Below are 8,146 nucleotides of genomic sequence, written 5' to 3' on the forward strand. Positions count from 1 at the left end.
AAATTTTATTATGAAAAGTTTCAAACATACCAGAGTTGATAAAATTGTAGTAACCTCTCAAGTATTCACCACCTATATTTTATAATTGACATTTTGCTATATTTGCCTTCTTATATAGACATCTACCTATCTATTCATCTTTCTATCTCTACACCAATCCATCTTATTTTTTTATGCACTTCAAAGTAAACTGCAAACATCAGTACACTTCACCTCTAAACACTTAAGCCTGCCTATTAGCTAGAGTTCAACATTTGTTTAGGGATTTTGTGTGTGTGTGGTAAAATTTACACACAGTGAAATGCACAAATCTTAAATGTACCGCTTGACAAGTTTTAACAAATGCATACACCTGGAACATAGATTTTTAATCTCCGATCTAAATGACTATATTTTACTTTTAGGGTTACGTATTCCATCTCATCAAGTTTTATTGAAGTTCAGTTTTTTTTTTTTTCCAAAAGCTTGAATTTCAAAGACCACCAAAAGGATAAACTACAGGCTACCACCACCTACTCAATTATTCCCTCCACTCATTAAACAAATATACCAGCAATTGCAGACTAGAAAATATTATAAGCATGGTGCTGTTCACAAATGCATCTAAAATATGAAATACCTCAAAATAAGTTTACACGAGAAATGTGTGACATAAATAAAGGAAACCATGAATCACCTGAAAGATAAAAGAAGGCTTTAATAATATGAAAAAAAAGCCATATTCCTAAGTGGAGAAATTAAACAGTATAAAGATGTTGATTCTCCCCAACTTAATTTATAGGCTTAAGACCTTTGAAATTGAAATATCAGTGGGGCTTTCCATCTATACTATAGCAAAATAATTATAAAATTTATGACAGAAAAGTCTAAAACAGAAGAATAAGAGGGCATATTACCCTATTAAATAAATGCATGTATAATAATCACAAGCAGGAGATGGTGGCACTTGGAATAAAGAGGTAATACTGGAAGTGGTGAGAGGTGGTCAGATTCTGGGCATTTCAAAGGTAGCGAAAATAGACTGTGATGGTGAATCAGACATGCGGCATGAGAAAAAGAAAGAACTCAAGGGCGACGCCAGGTTTTTACCTGAGTTTCTCACTGAGAATTGGAAGATGGGGATAAAATATTAGGAGGGAGAAGAAGGGGCTCAGGAGTTCAGTTATAAGTTTCCAATGTTAAGTTTTATATGGTCATTACACATGCAAGAGGAAATATGAAGTAGGCGATTGGATATTTGGGTCTGAAGTTCAGGGGAGTGAAAAAGTCCATGTCCAGGCTAAAGTTATAAACACCAGAAAAAATCTAGGGAGTAACTATAAAGAAAGAGGAATCGAGGTCTGGAAACTGAGAGCTAGGTAGACAAAGAGAGGTGTTGCCCAGATTCCGCTTCAAGGAAAGACTTTCACCCTACCTGCCAGCAGAAGCTTCCTCAGCCAACATGGGCACCTTGCCCAAAGCCCCACCCTCTCCCAGGGCTGGTGTATAGAAGCTTGGCCATTTTTGTCCAATGACAGGACAGCGCTGACCAGTAACACATGCTCAGGCACCCCACTGGGCTGACCACGGTTTTGTTCGGCCTCTACTGCAAGTGACTTCTCTCTCCATCTATTCTGGCTCTCTCCTCCTTCCTTTCATAGGTGTCGATTCCTAAGACACATCTCATACACCAAACTGTCTCAGCATCTGCTCCCAGAGAACTAAACCTATAACCTAAAAACAAGGAGAAACCATTTAGGAGAGAAACAGAGGCCTTTGAAGCAGGAGAGTAACTAAGAAAAAGGGGAGGCTTAGAAGCCCAGAGAAGTTCAAATGGTTACTGCACGAAACCTGCTGTATCAAACATCCTGGGGTGGCCCCCTATATCTCTTCTTGTCTTCTTCCTGAGTTTTAGAACTCCCAGATTTCAGGTGGACACCTGGCCAACCAAAATAAAGACAAAATTTCACAGTTTCCCTTAAAGTTTTTGTGGTGATGTGATAAGTTCTGGCCAACAATACGTCAGTGGCTGCTCCGGGGAATCTTCCTTCAAAACAAAACAAAACATGGGGCTTCCCTGGTGGCGCAGTGGTTGAGAGTCTGCCTGCCGATGCAGGGGACACGGCTTTGTGCCCCGGTCTGGGAAGATCCCACATGCCACGGAGTGGCTGGGCCCATGAGCCGTGGCCGCTGAGCCTGTGCGTCCGGAGCTTAGAACATGTCTGGGATGGCTAAAACTCCATCCTGGCCAGGGTTGACACCTTACCTTAGGGATTGTGGAGCAGAAAGAGGCAGTCAGTATGGGATCCAGTCTGGAATGGTAGACTCTCTATATGAGCTCTGGAGTGCTTTCATCCAGACTTTTATAAGAGCAAAAAATAGTGATTTTTTTGGAGTTTCTGTCACTCTTAGGCTAATCTAATCCTAAATAGTACATGTACCCTAATCTTTTTCTACCCCAGCGTTGACCACTCCCTCCATCTGGCCCTTCTGCTCTTTGTTCATGCTGCTGTCACAGCACTTTCCATAGGGGATTGTCATGATTTAGGTGTCTTAGTAGGTGCTCTGAGTTTGTTGAAATCTGTGAATGGACATCAATCTGTTAATTTGGATCTTTGTAACTTAAACATTTCTTATCCTTCCAATTAGATCACAAGCGCTTTGAGCACAGGGATCTTTTCTTATTCTCTCTGTAAAATTTCCATTTGGTTCTTTATATTTTCTGTTTCTTTGATGAGAATTTTTTTCATATGTCAGAGTATAATTTTCAAAAAGTTAAATATATAACTTTCATATGAACATAAAGTGAGCACATGTCAAATATTTAATTCACTAATGAATGATAGAACTTGCATGATGGTGAGGATGGTTCAAAAAGAATTAGAAATAAGGAAGTATTCAAAGTTTTGCTGAGAATTTTTATCTTTCCACATGTTTCAAGATTGTTCACCCTTACTTCTTAGAGAGTTTTTATAATAGCTGCTTCCAATACTTTGTCATATAATTCTAATGTATGTGTCATTTTGGTGTTGGCATCTATTGATTGTCTTTTCCAATGTGAGTCAAGACTTTACTGGTTCTTTCGATGCTGAGTAATTTTGGATTGTGCTCTGGATATTTTGAATATTATAGGGTTCTGGGTCTTATTGAAATCCTATGGAGAATGCTGATATTTTTGTTTTAATGGGTAACTGACCTGGTTGGTTTCAGGCTACAAATTTTGATCACACTTCTGGGTTTGGGGCTGCCTTCAGTTCAGGTTAGGGAATACTAGAGGGATAAAAATGGGAAAGTCACCACCAGTTCACTGATACTTCAATTCTGATCTTCTCCAAACTATCTGCTATGATTTACTTTTCAAGAGTCCTAAAATAGCTGTTCCATGCATTCCGTCTAGATTTCATAGTGGTATTCAGTGGATGAAATAGAGTGAATTGTGCTCTCTTGCCCAGAACAGAACCTTACTAAGTCATTTAAAAAATGTATGTCCTGGGCTTCCCTGGTGGCACAGTGGTTGAGAGTCCGCCTGCCGATGCAGGGGACACGGGTTCGTGCCCCAGTCCGGGAAGATCCCACATGCTGCGGAGCAGCTGGGCCCGTGAGCTATGGCCGCTGAGCCTGTGCGTCTGGAGCCTGTGCTCTGCAACGAGAGAGGCCACAATAGTGAGAGGCCCGCGTACCGAAAAAAAACAAAACAAACAAACAAAAAAATGTATGTCCTTCATTTCTATAGAGATTAAATAGAAGAAATGACCATACGAAGAATGGTTCTGAGGTGCTAGGAAAGTCCCTAAGATGTATCCTGATCCATTGCAGGGTTTAAAATGCTCTGTGCAAAGAATTTGGGAGATGTGCAAAAAAGCATAAACCTTGAAATTAAGCAGTCCTATATTTGAACACAGATTTCATAGAATGGAAAATAGATTATTATGATGTTCACCGAGAGGATAAAAATCATATCATGTTTGTAAATTCCCCAGTATATATAAGGTAGAAAATAAATGTTAATCCCACTTCCTTTTAGAATTTAGTATCAGGAAAAGATTGCCTGAAGAAATAGTATGCTTCTTTTGATCATACGGTAAGAATTATGTAACTTGTATTTTTCTTCATGCTTTGGCTGACAGGAGGCTCAGAGCTAAGTGTGATGAGCAATCAATATGTTCATTTGTGGAACTGGTATATTTGCCTCTGTAGAATAACATGTCATTTTATTTTCCATTTTTTTAATTGCAATAGCCGAATAGTATAATGTGACCTTTATGGTAAAATATTTTAAGCTTTTTGGATGTAGATAGAACATAGCCATAAAAAAGCTACTATATACTATGCCTTTTAATTTATATGGTACTACTAAACATTTTATGTTCCTGAATTGAAAGTTTGCAGTTATTTCCTTATAAAATAAATCACTTCAAATTAAAATGGATATAGTTATTTCAGAGTCATAAACACTTGGTCATAGAATAGTCACAGCTTACAACTAAAATTCATATTTTACAATTAGAGCTAGTATTTTAGATCTTAAACTGGCATTGCTCCTATATATGACCCATTTTAAAAACACTTAATATAAGTTGCTGATAACACATGAAGAATATTTTTCTAACAAAATTAGGTGATGTGATAAGATGTGGTTGTATAATCTTCCTTCCTTCAAATGTTATTAGCATATTCATCACAGTTAACAGTATGCCTTTCTTTGTTAAACACTGTAGGAATTAGTTTATAGTCTAAAGACATTCAGAGTAAGCACAAGTTGCTTTAAAAGACTCTTATTTAAAATAGGTTTGGTTAGATTTTGAAATAATGAAGTGTCTCATGCTTCTGATGAAAGCTTTCTTTTTTTCTTTCAGATTTCCCTTAGAAGGAGCCATTTTTAAATAGAAGTGTTTTCTAACTACAGGTCCAATTTCTCCAGCTTGATTTATGCCAATATGTTTTTAAAAGAATTGTATGATTATGTTGTGAGGCCAGATGTTTAAACAGTTTTGTTTTTAAGTTGCAGGCACAAGCTCACCTTTCACAGGGCAACACAACTTCCTAATTTTTGGTTGAAAACTGTTTCTGAAGCCTTAGATTTTCCCTCGTAATCCAGTTCATGGCAGTGCAGCAGTATGTTTGTGCACCCAGATTACTGAATTTGAGGTAAAACCTTGCTTTCTAAAATGGGTTGGCCAGTTTCTGCCTGCTAAGATGTCTTTTGCGATTAAGTGCACTTGTAATTTGCCACATCAACTAAAATAGGATCCAAACCTGTACTATGTCACTAGGAAGTCCTCCTAAAATTCAGTTGGCATCCTATAATATTGCAGGAGATGTCAGTGGTATTCTTGTTTACTTTTTACATTTTCTTACTCTTGTTTAGCAAAAGATATACAAATATTCTTCAACTTTAGGCAAGAATTGATGACTGTAGCTGGGAACTGGAAAAGCTAGATTAAGACCCCTCAGATTAATATCACAATTTTAAGGTGGAGCAAAATAAGCAGGGAAATGTTCACCTAAAAGGGGATTTATTAAGTAAATAAACATGTGATTAGTTTCAATTGTTTAACAGAAGAGTGGCTTGAAGAATATTCACAGTTAGTGGAAAGAAGGTGGTTACAAAACCCACATCTCAATCCAGCCTCACCATAGGCCCCCTCGACCCTCCAGTCACACTGGATTTGCAGTGTGAAGATTTGTGTCACACTCTGTCTTCCAGATGAGACTTCTCACAAGCTATCCCTTCTTTCTCCTTATTTTCTTCAAGTTTCAGCTTAAATGTTACTTCCTGATCCCTGAGACTAGTTTAGACATTGTTTGCCTTATGCACTTGTACCTGGCCACTAAAACAATACTGAGAGGTAAGCAAGTTAGGTTGTTCTCAACCTCATTTTATAGTTGAGAGACAGAGATAAGGAAACTGAGGCACAGAGTGGTAACATGATTTACCTGTGATCACACAACTAGTGAGTGACAGAACTTGATGAAATGTTTTCTGATGGTATATAGCAAGTCTTTTAAGTTAGCTAAATGGCTCTTATCCTAAACAATATTTCCTAAATAAGGTTCTCTAAACTTCCAAAAGCAAACAGATCTAAGGAATTGTAAAAGTTTGATTTGCCATCTTATATTTGGGTTGAGACCAAAATATGATATAATAACTGTATAACTGAAATATAAGTTTTCCAAAGAGTAGGAATAGTTTTCCCAGCACCACTTATTGAAGAGGCTGTCTTTTCTCATTGTATGTTCTTGCCTACTTTGTCATAAATTAGGTGACCATATGTGCATGGGTTTATCTCTGGGCTTGCTATCCTGTACCATTGATCTATATTTCTGTTTTTGTGCCAGTACCATGCTGTCTTGATTACTGTAGCTTTGTAGTATAGTCTGAAGTCCGGGAGCCTGATTCCTCCACCTCTGTTTTTCTTTCTCAAGATTGCTTTGGCTATTTGGGGTCTTTTGTGTTTCCATACAAAAAGAATGAAATTAGAACACTACCTAACACCATACATAAAAATAAACTCAAAATGGATTAAAGGCCTAAATGTAAGACTGGACACTATAAAACTCTTAGAGGAAAACATAGGGAAAACACTCTTTGACATAAAGCACAGCAAGATCTTTTTTGACCCACCTCCTAGAGTAATGAAAATAAAAACAAAAATAAACAAATGGGACCTAATGAAACGTAAAAGCTTTTGCACAGCAAAGGAAACCATAAGCAAGATGAAAAGACAACCCTCAGAATGGGAGATAATATTTGCAAATGAAACAACGGACAAAGGATTAATCTCCAAAATATACGAACAGCTCATAGAGCTCAATATCAAAAAAAAAACAACCCAATTAAAAAATGGGCAGAAGACCTAAATAGACATTTCACCAAAGAAGACATACAGATGGCCAAGAGGCACATGAAAAGATGCTCAGCCTCACTAATTATTAGAGGAATGTAAATCAAAAATACAATGAGGTATCACCTCACACCGGTCAGAATGGCCATCATCAAAAAATCTACAAACAATAAATGCTGGAGAGGGTGTGGAGAAAAGGGAACACTTTTGCCCTGTTGGTGGGAATGTAAATTGATATAGCTACTGTGGAGAACAGTATGGAGGTTCCTTAAAAAACTACAAACAGAACTACCATATGACCCAGCAATCCCACTACTGGGCATATACCCTGAGAAAGCCATAATTCAAAAGGGCACATGTACCCCAATGTTCATTGCAGCACTATGTACAATAGCCAGGACATGGAAACAACCTAAATGTCCAATGACAGATGAATGATAAGGAAGATGTGGTACATATATACAATAGAATATTACTCAACCATAAAAAGGAATGAAATTGGGTCATTTGTAGAGATGTGGGTGGACCTAGAGTCTGTCATACAGGGTGAAGTAAGCCAGAAAGAGAAAAACAAATACCATATGCTAATGCATATATGTGGAATCTAGAAAAATGGTACAGATGAACCTATTTTCAGGGCAGGAATAGAGACGTAGACGTTGAGAACAGACGTGTAGACCTGGGGGGGAAGGGGAGGGTGGGACGAATTGGGAGATTAGGATCGACATATATACACTACCATGCGTAAAATAGATAGCTAGTGGGAGCATGCTATAAAGCACAGGAAGCTCAGCTCGGTGCTCTGTGATGACCTAGATGGGTGGGATGGGGGGCAGTGGGAGGGAGGTCCAAGAGAGAGGGGATATAGGTATACATATAGCTGATTCACTTCATTGTACAGCAGAAACTAACACAACATTGTAAAGCAATTATACTCCTATATATATATATTATATATATATTATATATATAATATATATATATAATTTAAAAAACAAAACAAAACAAAAAAAGTAGGAATAGCAGAAAGAGATTTAAGAGTCAGTGAATAACAGCTTAAATATTAATTTAAAGTGATGATGTTTAAAGCACAGGAGACTGCATTTTATATGTTGGAAGACAATGCGTTTCTGGAGTTAGAAGGGGGAAAAGGTACTCCACATGGTACTGATCAAAATGTTAGTGGAGAAGTATGTCCTGTTTTGTGTTTCAGTTTCAGAAAAGAGCAGAGGACTCTAGTGGCGTCAAGGCATTTTACAAAGCTAATTAAATATTACTAGAAATATTATCTGAAATTTGGAAATAAGGGAAAGAGTTACCAC

Source organism: Lipotes vexillifer, unplaced genomic scaffold (genome assembly GCF_000442215.2).
Source record: "Lipotes vexillifer unplaced genomic scaffold, Lipotes_vexillifer_v1.1 scaffold258, whole genome shotgun sequence".
Classification (NCBI taxonomy): Eukaryota; Metazoa; Chordata; class Mammalia; order Artiodactyla; family Lipotidae; genus Lipotes; species Lipotes vexillifer.